This window comes from Pseudophryne corroboree, chromosome 2, assembly GCF_028390025.1.
Source record: "Pseudophryne corroboree isolate aPseCor3 chromosome 2, aPseCor3.hap2, whole genome shotgun sequence".
NCBI lineage: Eukaryota > Metazoa > Chordata > Amphibia > Anura > Myobatrachidae > Pseudophryne > Pseudophryne corroboree.
Window position 1 is genome coordinate 373,265,171 of NC_086445.1, and position 17,092 is coordinate 373,282,262.

A 17,092-nucleotide genomic window follows, 5' to 3' on the forward strand; every position below is an offset into this window, starting at 1 on the left:
AAGAGAAGTCCAGTGACTGAGACACTGCAGAAATCAGCAGGGCATAGGTATTAAGAGGAGGAGGAGCCTGTTCTCCTCATCACTTGGTGTTGGTGACATAATAAATTTTATTTTCCATAATTGGCACAATGTGAATTATGTCATGATGTTGTGCCTCTGGAGGGCAGCAGAGAAGCTGCCAAGAGAAGAGGGGCAGTGCTGTAGGCAGAAGCCCAAGAAGCTAAGCTATGGCTGGAGCTAAAGTGACATTGGTATTATTGAAACTGAATGACACAAGGGGGACTGGAGTGACACAGGGTAAAGCTGAAGAGACCAAAGAGGGATGGAGTGATACAGTGGAGACCTGGAGTGACACATGAGGGGCTGGATTGACATGGGGAGGCTGGAGTGACACAGAGGGGATCCTGGAGTAACACTGGGGGAGTCCAGAGTGACACATAGGGAAGGCTGGAGTGATAAATGGGGAAGCTATAGTGATACAGGGGGAGCTAAAATGACACAGGGGAGAGATGGAGTGACACAGGGGAAAGGGAGTGACATAGAAGAGAGCTGGAGCATCACATGTGGGCTGGAGTGACACATGGGGTGACTGTTGTGACACATGGGAGAGTTGGAGTGACATACTTGTATGGTTATGCTTAAACAGAGATGTTCATTTTCTGTACAAAATGGGAGGCGCTAAAGGAAATTGTCACCTTGGCTCCATGTGTTCTACAACTGGCTTTGATTCTGCCTTTAATGCTGGTTTTACTTGTATGTTCTACCCTGTTCCTCCAATTACTACTGAAAACTGTATTTCTCCTGTTATTATATATTGCTGATTGTAAATTACGATTACATCTCTTTTTCCTTTCAGTGCCCCTCCCCTGCAATGTTTTTGCAAAAAAATTATAAAAAAATAATGATGATAAAGACATTTGGTTATTTAGTTTAGTGCTTACATAAAGCACTAAACGCATTAGGCGTGTCCACTCACAAATTTACTATACTGTATGAGCATTGAGTGTTGCTCAGAGACAAATGGCTTCCTAAGAGCCAGCAGTCTAAAAGAGAACTGCTTTATTTGTACATAGAGCAAAATACTCCATCCCTTTTACTTTTACAATTTTACCTCTGTTGAATCTAATGTATAGATCAGTATTGGAATTATTAAAATTGGTTACAAATAGTGACTACTTGTATTTTGTATTCAGTATAATCGTATTCACATTTAGCATTAATCTTTAGTTTAGAATAAAAAAATGAAGATAAAAAACAAAGATTTCAATTTAACCATCCCTATATTAGCAGGGACAGATTAGTGCTCTTATGGGTATGAAGCAGTGATAAGACTGGAGAAGTGAGCCAGTGCAGAAGTTGCCCATGGCAACCAATCAGCTGCTCTGAATAATTTTATAGTATGCACATATAAATGTTACTTCAATGCTGATTGGTTGCCATGGGCAACTTCTCCACTGACTTACTTCTCCACTGACTTACTTCTCCACTCTTATCACTGCATCATACATTTACCCCTTTATGTGATGTGTTTTTCAGAAATAGTGAGTGGTATTGAAGTGTGGAATCTTATATAATATATATTTATTATATCATATATTGATTTATGCTTTATGTATCTTACATCTGCAAATATATTATAATAGGCTTACAAATTAGGTTGGCTCATAGCTAAAGGGGCAGAGATTAGCACTAGTCCAATCACACAGCAATGTACATTATATGAACATTCCTATACATATGCATGTGATTGGCTCATTTGGGTTTAGGAATTATATATCTACTTGTCCAAGAGATATGTCAAGGTAAAGTGTAATTATACTTTACAGAGATATATAATCCTGGCTCATTGACTATGTGGGTATGAATATAGCTACTGAAAACAATTACTGTCCAAGCAATACATCTGTGCACATGGTAAATATACTTTATGCAGGGATGTATCCTTCTGGCTCATTTGATATATCAATGCTCTATACCTTAGGGGTATAAATATATTGTCCAACTTTGCAGAGCCTTATATAATATATGCAGATTTGTATGATTTAGAGATTCCAAAAAATGAGTTTGAACCATGGAATAATAGCTCTATTTCAATAACACTTTATTCTAGGTATACAAAATACAAGATATGAAAAACACAATGATAATAAATCCTATAATTATTATTAACTGCAGTACATATTAAACAAACACAAACAATATTACAAACTTAAACAATTAACACACATACTGTACACTTGCAAGAATTATTGAGGGTTAAATGCATAGCTACCTTCTTCTGATGTCTTAGGATCCTTCCTTGTCTCTTTCCCTCTGCACTAACTAAAGACTGCTCCAAACCCTGTCTTATATCCCAACTTTAACAATCCCAATTTACATATTCAAAGGTGTTGTAAAACATATCAGATAATTTGTTCAACAGTGACGAGCAGGGGGTGAATTCTGGAGTCATAGCGTCTGATATTTGTTTGTCTATCAAGGTTTTCCTTTGGTTATTTTGGAGTGTAAATACTGCTAGTGTTCATCAACATTTGAGACTTCGTTAATTCAATTGATCCTAGGAGTCATTGTCTCAAAGCAGAAGGCCGAATAACATACATTGCTCAGGATATGCAGATTCCTGATTGTAGTCTTAGGCACTTCCTTGCGCATGCCATTACCTGTGTGCCTTTGAAGTGACTAAATTGTCTAAACATTCAACTGATATATACTAGCCTATTTTATCTATTCCCTTACTACAAAATATATGTACAATCCTAATCATGGTTGAATATCACACTTATTATATTCGTTAGAATTTTGATCCAAATCTAGTACCGATTAAATGATGTTTTTCAGATTTGATTACATATGTGGTAACAGTCGCCCCCTTGTGGCCATGAGAAATTATTTTGATTGGCCACACATTAAACTAGCGTAATTGCTTCCAAATACATTTCAAAATTTCTTCAAAACATAACTTTTGTTGTAACCATAATATATACCATAAGTGTAATAATAATAACCATTATGATTTTAAAAATCTCAAAAATTCTTAGCTTACCTAACCTTATTCTACTTTTACTTTTAACTAAAGCAGACAAGACTGAGGTTTTTATTCAGTATTCATGAGGAAAACTAATTTCTACAGACATTTGGAATACCATAGCCCAATTGTAGACCTTTTTTCCTGTATCTGGATCAGTACGTTTGGACATTTTTGCTGTTCTTGGCTGTAGCAATTTACTGGGAGAGTAATGTCATCTGCGTGGTTTGCTTGCCATTGGAGACGTATTACGTTTGCATCATGAAGGCAGTTGAAGTAGGATTCTTCATAGCAGCTGCTCCTTTGCTTGCCATTTCGCTGTTTGAGGCAGAGGGCTGTGTACGTCGAGTGCTGTGTCTTGAACATTCAGTACTTGTGACGACCCTCAGTAATGGTCTTTAGCCTTGTGCGTCCTTTAAATGTTTTTCCAATGCCGCAGTTGTGACAAGTGTCCATATTGCTTTTGCACAAACAGGTTGTGATTTTGAATAGAACAGGCATATATGAAACAGTCTTTTTTTTTTTTCTCTCTTTCTTTCTTTCTTTCTTTCTTTCTTTCTTTCTTTCTTTCTTTCTTTCTTTCTTTCTTTCTTTCTTTCTTTCTTTCTTTCTTTCTTTCTTTGCTTGTTAATAGTAGGTCTTAATTGTCTTCGGGCAATAGTACCACAAATGGCTGTGAGTAGTACACCTACTCTGTTCTGTATTTCCTCACTGAATAAATTACCATGCAGTCTTAAGTCTCCTTATTCTACCTTGAACCTATTTATACATCTCAATCTTAAATAACCCTATATTAGTTTAACCCATATAAAGGCGTTTCCTATCCTACCTATATTTGAACTAATAATGCTATATAAAATGATTTGACATGTCTATAGCAACAGCCTATCAATACAATAAATGAATATAACTTTGCTTCAAACAGATATTAAATATCATTTAGGAATGGCTTTGACTAAATCTAATTCCATCCAGTATTAGATATTTAATTACTTTTGAAGCTTTTACGAAGGAAGCATAGGTAGTATCTACTGTGTAATATAAAAAAAACATAAAATATTTACAAGGTATATGATACAATGATATAATATATATATATATATATATATATATATATCAGACAAATGTTTACATATATTTGATTAAGGTATATGAAGGGATGAGACAGTTCTGTATAATCACAGTGATGAGATGTGCTGTACACTGTGGTGGGGGTGTACATGTAGTTTGAAAGACAAGTAATGATTACTTGTGATGAAAGGGTTAATGAAAACCTTCCCCTTTCTTGTGAAACTGGAAAACTCCTTGAGGATTTGTCCATATATCAGTCTTTAGGGATGCTATGTAGAATTTGCTGGATAGCAGCGATGAAAGGGTTAATGAAGACCTTTTCCCTTGTAAATTGGAGTCTTTTTGGAGTCTTGCACCATTCTGTATACAGGTTGCCAGGATTACTATGAATCAAACAAAAATACATACAATGAATATCACAGATATTTATACAGTGATTTAACATAGCTTGCTATGCATTCTGTCCTATCTGCTGCATGTTATCAGGTACAGAATTTACAAATGTGTCTTTAAAGATTGAAGAACAAACAACCAAACAATTGTTTCTGGCCTGTGCCAATCTTTCCTGTTACATTGTGTGTCAATGACAGCACAATTGTCGCTGCAGATATGATGCTGGTTTAATTTGGAAACTGTGGCTGTTTGAACATCAAAGCAAACAATGGCTACATTGGATCTAACAAGTAAAGGAATGATACTACCGTATTCACTTGTGACCATACTCCCTTGTGACGTAGCCTGGGCCCAGGCTGTCCCCAACCATAGCGTTTGCTGCTTGCTGTGGCTCCTTAGTCTGGAAGAAACTTGGAGCTTCTGAAAAAACCTACTTTTGTGGGGAGAGAAACTTGTTAGACTTTGCCAAATATGTATTGCAGGTCCCAGGGCTTTCTGTCTTTCCACACCTGTAATAAAATGGTTATGGCACCAGGGCATAAAAACATTTTCATCCTGGTGATCCTTTTTGTCATTGTTAATTGGTGTGTGGTTTGCAGAATGACACTCTGCATGTGGTCTCTCTGAGAGCATGCAAACATTTGCACCATCACTAGATGTCTCTGAGTGTTGTGTGGGGGTTACAAAAGTTTGGGAACCTTGTTTGTAAACATGCATTCCTGAATTAATTTCATGGATTTTCCCTTTAAACGTGTTTCCAGGTGAATACATTTCAAAGTTTGCAACTCTGGTTGCCATGGGAGTTTTCACCATGGGGAACTTCTCCACCCCTGTGTGCACTGTACTGCTGCTATCAGTGTTTAAATCTGCTGACAATTCACCTTTGCCTAAGGGCATAACAAATTCTTCATTTACATTGGGAACTCTGAGAGTGTATTCAGCAGAATACTCATAATCTGAGTTACAATAATCTTCCCCTTTAGTAGAAACAGTATAGGGGACATCTCCTATTGCTGCTACCTCCTTTACATTAATGTGCTGTCTGATGATAGACACATCCGGCACATTGCTACTTTCTTCCTTTACCACAGAGGCTGTTCTGCTGGTGGTCTGTGTGACCATAGCAGACTCTGTGTGCTGCACATGGACAATGCTGTCCTGAGTCTCACCTACATCTACAATGTTCTCCCTTGTACTTTCTTTTATCTCCTCCTGAGAGGTCATGACAGTTTGCTTACAATCTGCCAGGCTTTTTGCTTCTGCCCCAAACTTTTTCTGTTTATTTTTCTGTTTAAGGGACTTAAATAATGAATGCATTTTTGCATTAATGGTCAGGCACGCCTTACGAAGACGTGAACCTGATCCTTCTTTACCTTTCTGTTTGGCTTCTAAATCCGCAGTTCTGCGCATTTTTCCTAATGCTGCTGCAACTTTTTGCATATTTAACATTACAATGCTAAATTTATATATTCTTTGTTTTTAGTACTGAAGGTATCCTCTCCTTAAGATTGACCGGTGTCTTAAGGTTAAACTCTAATACCTGGTACATATATTCATTTATTTGGAAATACTCATTTCCACTGTGCACATTTTCTATTCTAGGCCTTTAAATTCTTTATTCTCATTTGTAACCTATTCCACTGTGATCTTGTACTTTGCCAGCAGGCTTACAGCCATTGGTGCTGCTTCCTAATAAATATTGTATTTAGTTTAAAATAGATACCAAATTATTCCATGGTCCCATCTGGGGTGCCAATTATTGAAGTGTGGAATCTTATATAATATATATTTATTATATCATATATTGATTTATGCTTTATGTATCTTACATCTGCAAATATATTATAATAGGCTTACAAATTAGGTTGGCTCATAGCTAAAGGGGCAGAGATTAGCACTAGTCCAATCACACAGCAATGTACATTATATGAACATTCCTATACATATGCATGTGATTGGCTCATTTGGGTTTAGGAATTATATATCTACTTGTCCAAGAGATATGTCAAGGTAAAGTGTAATTATACTTTACAGAGATATATAATCCTGGCTCATTGACTATGTGGGTATGAATATAGCTACTGAAAACAATTACTGTCCAAGCAATACATCTGTGCACATGGTAAATATACTTTATGCAGGGATGTATCCTTCTGGCTCATTTGATATATCAATGCTCTATACCTTAGGGGTATAAATATATTGTCCAACTTTGCAGAGCCTTATATAATATATGCAGATTTGTATGATTTAGAGATTCCAAAAAATGAGTTTGAACCATGGAATAATAGCTCTATTTCAATAACACTTTATTCTAGGTATACAAAATACAAGATATGAAAAACACAATGATAATAAATCCTATAATTATTATTAACTGCAGTACATATTAAACAAACACAAACAATATTACAAACTTAAACAATTAACACACATACTGTACACTTGCAAGAATTATTGAGGGTTAAATGCATAGCTACCTTCTTCTGATGTCTTAGGATCCTTCCTTGTCTCTTTCCCTCTGCACTAACTAAAGACTGCTCCAAACCCTGTCTTATATCCCAACTTTAACAATCCCAATTTACATATTCAAAGGTGTTGTAAAACATATCAGATAATTTGTTCAACAGTGACGAGCAGGGGGTGAATTCTGGAGTCATAGCGTCTGATATTTGTTTGTCTATCAAGGTTTTCCTTTGGTTATTTTGGAGTGTAAATACTGCTAGTGTTCATCAACATTTGAGACTTCGTTAATTCAATTGATCCTAGGAGTCATTGTCTCAAAGCAGAAGGCCGAATAACATACATTGCTCAGGATATGCAGATTCCTGATTGTAGTCTTAGGCACTTCCTTGCGCATGCCATTACCTGTGTGCCTTTGAAGTGACTAAATTGTCTAAACATTCAACTGATATATACTAGCCTATTTTATCTATTCCCTTACTACAAAATATATGTACAATCCTAATCATGGTTGAATATCACACTTATTATATTCGTTAGAATTTTGATCCAAATCTAGTACCGATTAAATGATGTTTTTCAGATTTGATTACATATGTGGTAACAGTGGTTTGCTTTTGTTATTTGCTAGACCGCCTTGTACATATTTGTCTAGTAGACATTCTAGTTTTTTATTTGTTGCACACACTGTAATACTGAAGTGTGAGTGATGCATGTTTTATTAGCAGATAAGAACCACTTGGCTCATCTAGTCTGCCCCCCTTTTTTTTACATTATTTTTATCTCTAACCTTATATGATCCTTATTTCTATGTAAGGATATCCTTATGTCTATCCCATACATGTTTAAATTGTTCTACTGTCTTAGCCTCTACCACCTCTGATGGGAGGCTATTCCACTTGTCCACTACCCCTTTCTGTGAAGTAATTTTCCCTCAAATTTCCCTGGAACCCCCCCCCCCCCCCGCCTCCAGTCTCAGTATATGTCCTCGTGTCCTATTGCTTCTCTTCATTTGGAGAATGTTTCCCTCCTGGACACTGTTAAAACACTTGATATATTTGAAAGTTTCTATCATGTCCCCCCTTTCCCTTCTCTGCTCCAAACTATACATATTGAGATTTCTCAGTCCTTCTGGGTATGTTTTGTGATGTAGGCCATGCACCATTTTAGTTGCCCTTCTAGGTACAGTTTCTAATGTATTAATATCCTTTTGAAGATATGGCCTCCAGAATTGAACACAGTATTCTAGATGAGGCCGTACCAATGACCTATACAGTGGCATTATTACTTCTTTCTTTCTGCTGCTGATTCCTCTCCCAATGCAGCCAAGCATCTGACTAGCCTTCCTCATTGCTTTGTTACATTGCTTACCTGCCTTTAAGTCACCTTAAATAGTGACTCCTAGATCCCTTTCCTCCTCAGTAGTTTCCAGTATAGTGCCATTAATACTGTATTTAGCCTTTGGATTTTTGAGACCCAAGTGCATGATTTTGCATTTTTTGACATTAAACTGTAATTTCCACACTCTTGACCATTCCTCTAGTCTACCTAGATCCTCAATCATTTGTTTTACCCCACCTGGTGTGTCTACCCTTTGCATACCTTTGTGTCATCTGCAAAAAGGCATACTTTCCCTTTAATGCCATTTGCAATGTCACCAATAAAGATATTAAAAAGCACTGGTCCAAGTACAGATCCCTTGGGTACTCCACTGGTAACATTTTCCTCCTGTGAATGTACTCCATTTACCACAACTCTCTGTTTTCTATCCTTCAACCAAGATCTTATCCATTCAATAATCCTTATATCCAATCCCCAACTTTAAAGTTTATTTAGCAGTCTGCGATGTGGAACAGTGTCAAAAGCCTTACTAAAGTCTAGATAAGCTATATCCATGGCTCCACCTTTATCCATTGCTTTAGTCACACAGTCAAAAAAGTCAATAAGATTTGTTTGACATGATCTCCCCCCAGTGAATCCATGCTGTTTGGGATCCTGTAAATTGCCGAATTTGAGATAATCTACAACTCTTTCTTTTAAGAGTGTTTCCATCAATTTCCCTACTACTGATGTAAGACTCACTGGTCTGTAGTTGTTTGCCTCTTCCTTGCTTCCACTTTTGTGCAGTGGGACTACATTTGCTCTTTTCCAGTCCTCTTGAATTACTCCTGTAGCTAATGACTGGTTGTATAATTCTGTCAATGGTGCTACCTCTTTAAGTTCTTTTAGTATCCTTGGTAGGTGCATAGCAGATGTGAGCAAAGAGGTAAGCCTACAAATTGATTCCAAACCAGAGTGATTTTATTTAAGATAACATGATACAGGTGACATATATGTAAACAGCAGTCAATATGTAAGGTGTCAATCTCTCCTAGCCAAAAACTGTACAGTACTGTGATGCTCCAATAAAACAGTAAAAGTAAAACAATATGCACCTGTATGCTAATCAGCCTTACCTTTAAGTCTGTTGACTCAGACATGTGATATTGATGTGGTTGATGAGTCATGCACAATAACATTCAGTCAAGAGATACCTTGTAGTGCTTAACCATTTAACTACATGTCTAGACTCCCCATCACTTAGGGATGTCTCTTATTAGGAGTTCCAAACATCTCAAACTCTCTCAAAATGTCCATAGAGATGGACCATTTAACTACATGTCAAGAACTTCCCCTCGCTTAGGGATGTCTCTTATTAAGAGTTCCAAACATCTTAAACTCTCTCAAAATTTCTAAAATGTCAGAGACAGATATTTAAGTGTTCAATATGAAATGAATCAGCACATTCTCCTGGGGCATTCTAGTTGCATCATATTTCAACTAAGACTTTAAAAAAAAAAAAAAGATGTAAAAATGATACCCAATGCAATCAGAATCTCACAGGATCTGGAACTCAGATAGGGGCTGTTTGGTGTGACTGCAGCAATAATGTATAAGGACATATCTGTAGATATGTAGGTATCCAGCCTTGAAAAAGACTCCGGAAAGGAGTTGAAACGCGTCGACACTTTTGGCATCCCTGGTCTGTGTCCAGTGGGAGTTCATGCTGATTCAAGGACCAGGGACAATTCCAGTTTCCAGCCCGGGCGGCTTCTGGCGTTTAAGAACTTGATTGAGAACTTTTTGTGGGTTCTCTTTCGCTCTGGTAATTGTTGCATTCATTCCCCTTGTGGCCCACATACATGGATGTTCTATACCATCTCATTTTGTGATTTTTTTATGTCTTATGTTTGTTTTATTAAATTACTGTATTACACATGTGGCCTTCATCTCCCCTCTGTTTTATATGCTGTTCTGCTATGGACACCTGTTAAGAGAAGGATTTGTGAAGTTTGAGGATTGGACGCCCTTTTACAATTGAAGGGTTGTATATTTATATACATATATGTGTTCTCTGTTGTTTTAGAATATTATATCTGGGCGCCGGGTGGTTCCTGCAGCCATATTTTCTATTCTATATCTGTAGATTTGACATGGGGCTGGCAAATCTCAGCCTATGGATCCACCACACAGCACTGGATTATGAGCAGCAGCCCAACCTTAATAGGTAATTTTAGGTTTAGAACACAAGGTTTGGTTGAACAAGAGGTGATTTCATCATTGAAAAGGGCTTGTTTTCTGTATTAATAGGATTATTCCCAATAATTTTTGTTGGGAATACTACTCATGAAACATTAAAATGGTGCTTCCTGATCCGTTAACTGCATTATTAGTTGATGTTTACAGAACTCAAGCATTTACAAAATCCTTTATTCTACTTTAACTGCTATTTCCAAATTTCCTGCTGCATGGCTCAAGTCAACATTCACTCCTGTGGATGGATTAGAAAAAACACATAAAACATTAGGAGCTCCAATGGAGTTAGGAGTGGGACTATTCTCATGTTTCAATCCAGTCTTCACAGCGTATAAAATATTATGATAAAACATCCAGGCGTGGATACATGTTAAAGCACAAATTGCAATAATATAGTGCAGCATGTTCATTAAAACTGCAATACTGTAAGTGAAGTCAAATGCAGAAAACAAGTCTCATGGTTATTGCTCCTATATGGAATGACAAGGAGATACTGGAAATTTAAATTAAAAACAGCTATTTTAATAGTAACTATACAAAAGAAGTAATGTGGGAGAAGAGAATCCTGTATGCAAATAGGATCTGGTTCCTATTTAATATAAATCATACATCAAACATTGGTGAAGGAGGCTTCCTAACAGATTATGGAGTAAAAATGGCACAAAATGTCTGAATAGGTGTTCAGGTTCACTGGAGAGGTTCAGATTCTAATATGACCTGATCTCCCCCTTCTCTGGTTAGGATGTCAAATTTTCATCCCTCTGATTTCCAATGCATTTCAGTTAGAAGTTGTCTTTTTTTCAAATCATGAGAGAGTCTCTCACTCTGAGGATGGTTATACTTAAGCGAATAAGAACCCCTTATTGCTGGGAGGAGTCTTCTTCACAAAACCAATAATGATACATACTGTACAAAACATATTAGTTCATTCATGTAATATCTAATACATAAAGTATCTTTCTAAAAGTATCCCAATTAATTAAAAACAAAAAGCTTAAAAGCCATTGTATTCATTATTAATTAAAAAATGCCCAAAAAAGAGTGGATTTAACTTCTGGTATGCTCCCCGTATCTTAGTCCCCTATGGGAGAACAGTTTGCTCAGTTCCACATATTAAATACAGTCAATAAGGTATTGCTCACTCAGTCCCCCTTCTGTTTATAGTATCTGGTCATAATCTGGAATACAATGCCGTAAAACTGGATATCTGACTGTGGCCATATTAAAAGGGTTCCTAAAGACTTTAGTGAGTCAGGGCTGCATTTTCAGTAGAAATGTGCACTGCACCATTTTGCTGGATTTGGATTTGGCTCTGATTCATCATCCAGGTTTGGATTTGGATTTGCCAAACCACCATGACTGGCTTTAGATTTGGATTTTTAATAATAATAAATAATAATATTTTTTTGTAAAATTGACAAAAAAAATAAACTAAAATCATTAATTTGGGCACTTTTCTGTTCCTAGAGTATTATTAACCATGATAACATTAATTTCCAATCAATTTTAGCCACCTCAAAGCTTACAATATTGTTTTCACCATTATTGGGCAAAGGCTGCAGTGACCTGGTTGGTTACTAAGCGACCGAGCACATGGCAGTTTATAGCACATCTGTGAAACTGCCACACAGCAGTGGCAGAAATGAAAGTTGGTGCAATATGGAATTGTTCTTGGGCACTCCCTCCCACCCTTATGTTGGATATTAAAAAGGACATGCACACTTTATCAAACCAAGCACTCCAACAACAGTAACTGACACTTTTGTGGCTGAAGTGCTTGCTTTTTTGGACCTCCACAAGACAATATTTTGGAAGGACTACTTCCGATCACTAATGAGGAGGTTAATGATGAGGGTGTTAACTGTATTATAATCTTGTAAAATACATTTAATAAAACTCTCCGCAACTGATGTAACACGGTGGAGGTGGCTAGATGGTGCAGATGCCTTCACAAACATTGTCAGGATTTGGGTAAAAATAATCCCACACAAAAGATGTAGCTTTTTTAGTATTTTGCCTAGGTATCAGATAGGTTTCGTTTTATCAGGACAAAAGCACTGCAGCCATTGGTGGCTGACTTACACAAACAACATCATCGACATCCTCATCTTCAGTGTCAGACAGTAGTAGAATACACATATTCCCCTCATCCTGTTCCACTTTCACACATAAATCCTCAATTTTTATTATGCCCTCATTGCCATCTTTACTTGTACTACTCCCCACATGTGCAGATGGTGCAGAAATGGTAGAAGGAAGTGAAAGAGGCTTCTCTATGAGGACAGTGTGAGAAATGTCAGACTCACACATAGCTAACGTGCACACCACTAACTGTTCCACAGGAATGTTTGACGGTTCTGAATGCACAGTTTATTCTACTGCCTTTAGTAGTTTTAATTTTTTTGACACCTCTTTTTGACCATGAGTGAAAAATTCTTGCATTGACATGAGAGGCAGAAGAAGATGCCTCAATGACAGTTGCAGAACACCACTCAGAATGAAAGGCCAAGGCCTGAGCCTTTCCATGCCGCTGCGTGTGGTAAGTGGCATGTTGGCAATTTTATGTTTTCCTCACCAAACCTACCCTTTATAAGAAGTGTCTTTTTCTTTAACACCATATATTGTTTTTTATTTTATTTTATATTAGATGCCCTAACTTAGAGCCGCTATGCCCTTGAGCATCAGCTTTAGTAGATGACGTTGCTGGACTAGCATTGTCGTCATGATTGGTGGCAGCAGCTACTGCACTAGTTTTTGGCTGCTCTTCTCTAAACAAATAGTTATCCATTTGTCAAGTCACAGATCACTGCACAGATCACAGGGCTTAAAGATGCATGTTAACAAACTGCACTTGAGTAAAAGGCAACAACCAACCAGTACAAAACAATAAATATATTATATATATTTTATTTTTCTATTTTTACACCTGCTGTTCAGTTAAAACTGTGTGGATCACAGGGCTTATAGATGCACATGAACAAAAAAATGCACTTTAGTAAAGCACAACACAGTACAGCGCAGCATGCAGCGTGCCCTATATACACTGATACTAACCATACTGCAGCCACTTAGTGAAGTTTTGACACAGGACAGCCAAAAGAGTATAACGCCTTAAACAGCAGTGTGCATTGAGTGAAATGGTGCAGAGTCCTAGCCATGTCACCTTATATTGGATCTAAGTCCCACAAGAATCTGAGCTCTGATCCCAATGTTCGGAGTGACTCAGATTCCTCTCTAATTATCAGATACAAGAAACTGGAGGTCTTATTGTGGGCATTTTGGAAAAGGTCCCCAAGTTTTATACAAGTCCTGGATGTAGTCACATGGAAACGGAAGGCCTTCGTCGGCCATCTTCTGGTAAATCCAAATCCGGATAAATTGTTAAATCCATTTATAGAGGGACCTCCCTAAAGTTTCTTTTGCAATAATAGTGCCCTTTTGTCTGTTCCTACAATATTATTAACCTCAATAACATTAATTTCCTGTCATTTCCAGTCAATTGTGACCAACTCACTGCTCACAATATTGTTTTTATTCAGTTTAGGCCAAAGGCTGCAGCGAGCTGGTTGGTTACTAAGGGACTGAGCAGCAGCCTTCTTTAGGTTGACAGCACTTAGTTCGACACTCATTATATTGACCACTAAGATCGACATGAGTTTTTCCAATTTCATTAATTTTTTTAACTTTTTCATACTTTATGATCCAAGTGGACTACAATTGGAAATAGTAACCTGTGCCGAGCGCAGTGGTAGTGGAGCGAGGCACCTTGCCCGAAGCATGTCGAGTGAAGCGAGTCATGCGAGAGGACACGGTGCACTAATTGGTGTTCCCTGTCACTTTACAAAGAAACCTACACCAAAAAAAATCATGTTGGCCTTTTTCCATGTCAACCTTTTCCATGTTGACCTAATGACCACGTCAACCTATTTCATGTGTCAACCTAGTCACTGTAGACCAATAGTGCTCGACCTAATGACTGTCGACCTAGTTACTGTCAACCCAATGATCCACAACCCTATGAAACATTGCCGTACAGCAGCGGCAGAAATTAAAAGAGGTGCAAGATGGAATTGCACAGTTTATTAAACTAGACACTTCAGCGACAGGGTCTGTCACTCTTGTGCCTTTAGTGCTTGGTTTGTATGGGCCTCCACATAACAAGTAACCAATGGGCTTAAAGAAGCTAAGTTAACAGCTATGCAGTGTCAAAATGTCACTGTCACTACCATCCTCATCCTCATCAGTGTATACATCATTCTCACACAATATCACTTCATTCCTGATGGAATCCACCTTTAACAAACTCTCTGTACTTTGATGTAATTGCCGGTAAAGGTATTCCTTGTGGAAATTGTATGGTATCATAAAATTGATCCTCCACCATTCTTTGGATGGTGACCATATTAGTTGAAGGTATGGTAGAGGTTTCACTAATTTTGAGAAATTCTTTTAAACCCGACCAGATGTCAAAATAATACAAAATATTTTTTTTTGTTTTTGTTTTTTTAACTGTCAGCTTGGATTACACTGTGTGGAGTCTCGCAGGTTACACCAAGTGAAAAAAGCACACTGATGTACAGAGTATACTGGGGTAGATAGATTGTACAGAACAGTACAAATTATACAACAATTAGAGATGTGCGGCGAGCACTTTTCGTGTTTTGTGTTTTGGTTTTGGATCTGGATCCCTGCTCTTGTTTTGGATCTGGATTGGTTTTGCCAAAATCACCCTTTCATGTTTTGGTTTTGGATCTGGATGATTTAAAAAAAAAATCACACAGCTAAAATCACAGAATGTGGGGGTAATTTTGATCCTACGGTATTATTAACCTCAATAACATTAATTTCCACTCATTTCCAGTCTATTCTGAACACCTCACAATATTGTTTTTATGCCAAAAGGTTGCACAGAGGTAGCCGGATGACTTTGCTAAGTGACACAAGTGTGCGGCACAAACACCTGGCCCATCTAGGAGTAGCACTGCAGCATCAGACAGGATGGCACTTTTAAAAATTAGGCCCCGAACAGCACATCATGCAAAGAAGAAAAAGAGGTGCAATGAGGTAGCTGGATGACTATGCTTAGTGACACAAGCGTGCAGCACAAACACCAGGCCCATCTAGGAGTGGCACTGCAGTGTCAGACAGGATGGCAGATTAAAAAACTAGGCCCCAAACAATCATGCAAAGAAGAAAAAGAGGTGCACCGAGGTAGCTGGATGACTAAGCTAAGTGACACAAGTGTGCGGTACAAACACCTGGTTCATCTAGCAGTGGCATGCAGTGGCTGAATGTCGAAAGTGGCCTGCAGTTTTTCGGGACACTGACAGCATCTCTTGTACACCCCTGTAATTTAAAAAAAAATTCTACACAACTAAATTAATTGCATGTGCAAAACATGGGACATGCTGGAATTTGCCCAAATGTAATGCACACACAATATTGGTGGTGTTGTCTAATATCACAAATCTCCAGGAGAGTGGGGTAAGACATTGTGCGATGATGTCCCTCAGTTTCCATAAGAGGTTGTCAGCGGTGTGCCTCTTACGGAAACCGGAGATACACACGTAGCCTGCCTAGGAACGAGCTGGTGTTTGTGAGATGATACTACTGGTGATGCTGCTGCTGTTGTTGCTGGAGGCAATACATCTACCCAATGGGCTGTCACAGTCATGTAGTCCTTAGTTTGCCCTGCTCCACTTGTCCACATGTCTGTAGTTAAGTGAACACTGGGTACAACCTAATTTTTCAGGACACTGAGGACACTTCTTAATGTCCCTGTACAGTTTGGGAATCGCTTTCCTAGTAAAGTGGAATCTAGATGGGATTTGGTACCGGGGACACAATACCTCCATCAATTGTCTAAATCCCACTGCACTAATGGCGGATACCGGACACACATCTAACACCAACATAGCTGTCAAGTCCTCAGTTATCCGCTTTGCCACAGGATGACTGCTGTCATATTTCATCTTCCTCGCAAAGGACTGTTGGACAGTCAATTGCTTAGTTGAAGTACTGTAGTAGAAGTGGTATTCCGACTTCCCCTCTGAGATGACAATCAACTCCCAGCAGCAACAACAGCAGCAGCAGCAGCAGCAGCAGCAGTAGTAGGAGCAAGTGGTTCTTGATATTTTACTTTTTTATCCTCCAAAAAAAATTTCTCCATTATTTTTCTGGCGTTAAGCAACAATATACAGCACAGGAGAGCATACCCCTACATCACACAGGGAAAACCCTGTAAAAATTATTTGGATTAAATATTAATAACCCTTTACTTGGAGTAAATAATATACAGCACAGGACAGCACCACTGGACTTATACGGCAGCACCACTGGACTGAATTAAATGGCAGTACCCCTGGACTTATATGGCGGTACCCCTGGTCTTACACGGCAGCACCACTGGACTGGACTTATATGCCAGTACTCCTGGACTTATACGGCAGTACCCCTGGACTTATATGGCAGCACCACTGGACTGTACTTATACGACAGTACCCCTTGACTTATATGGCAGCACCACTGGACTCAACTGGCAGTACCCCTGGACTTATACGGCAG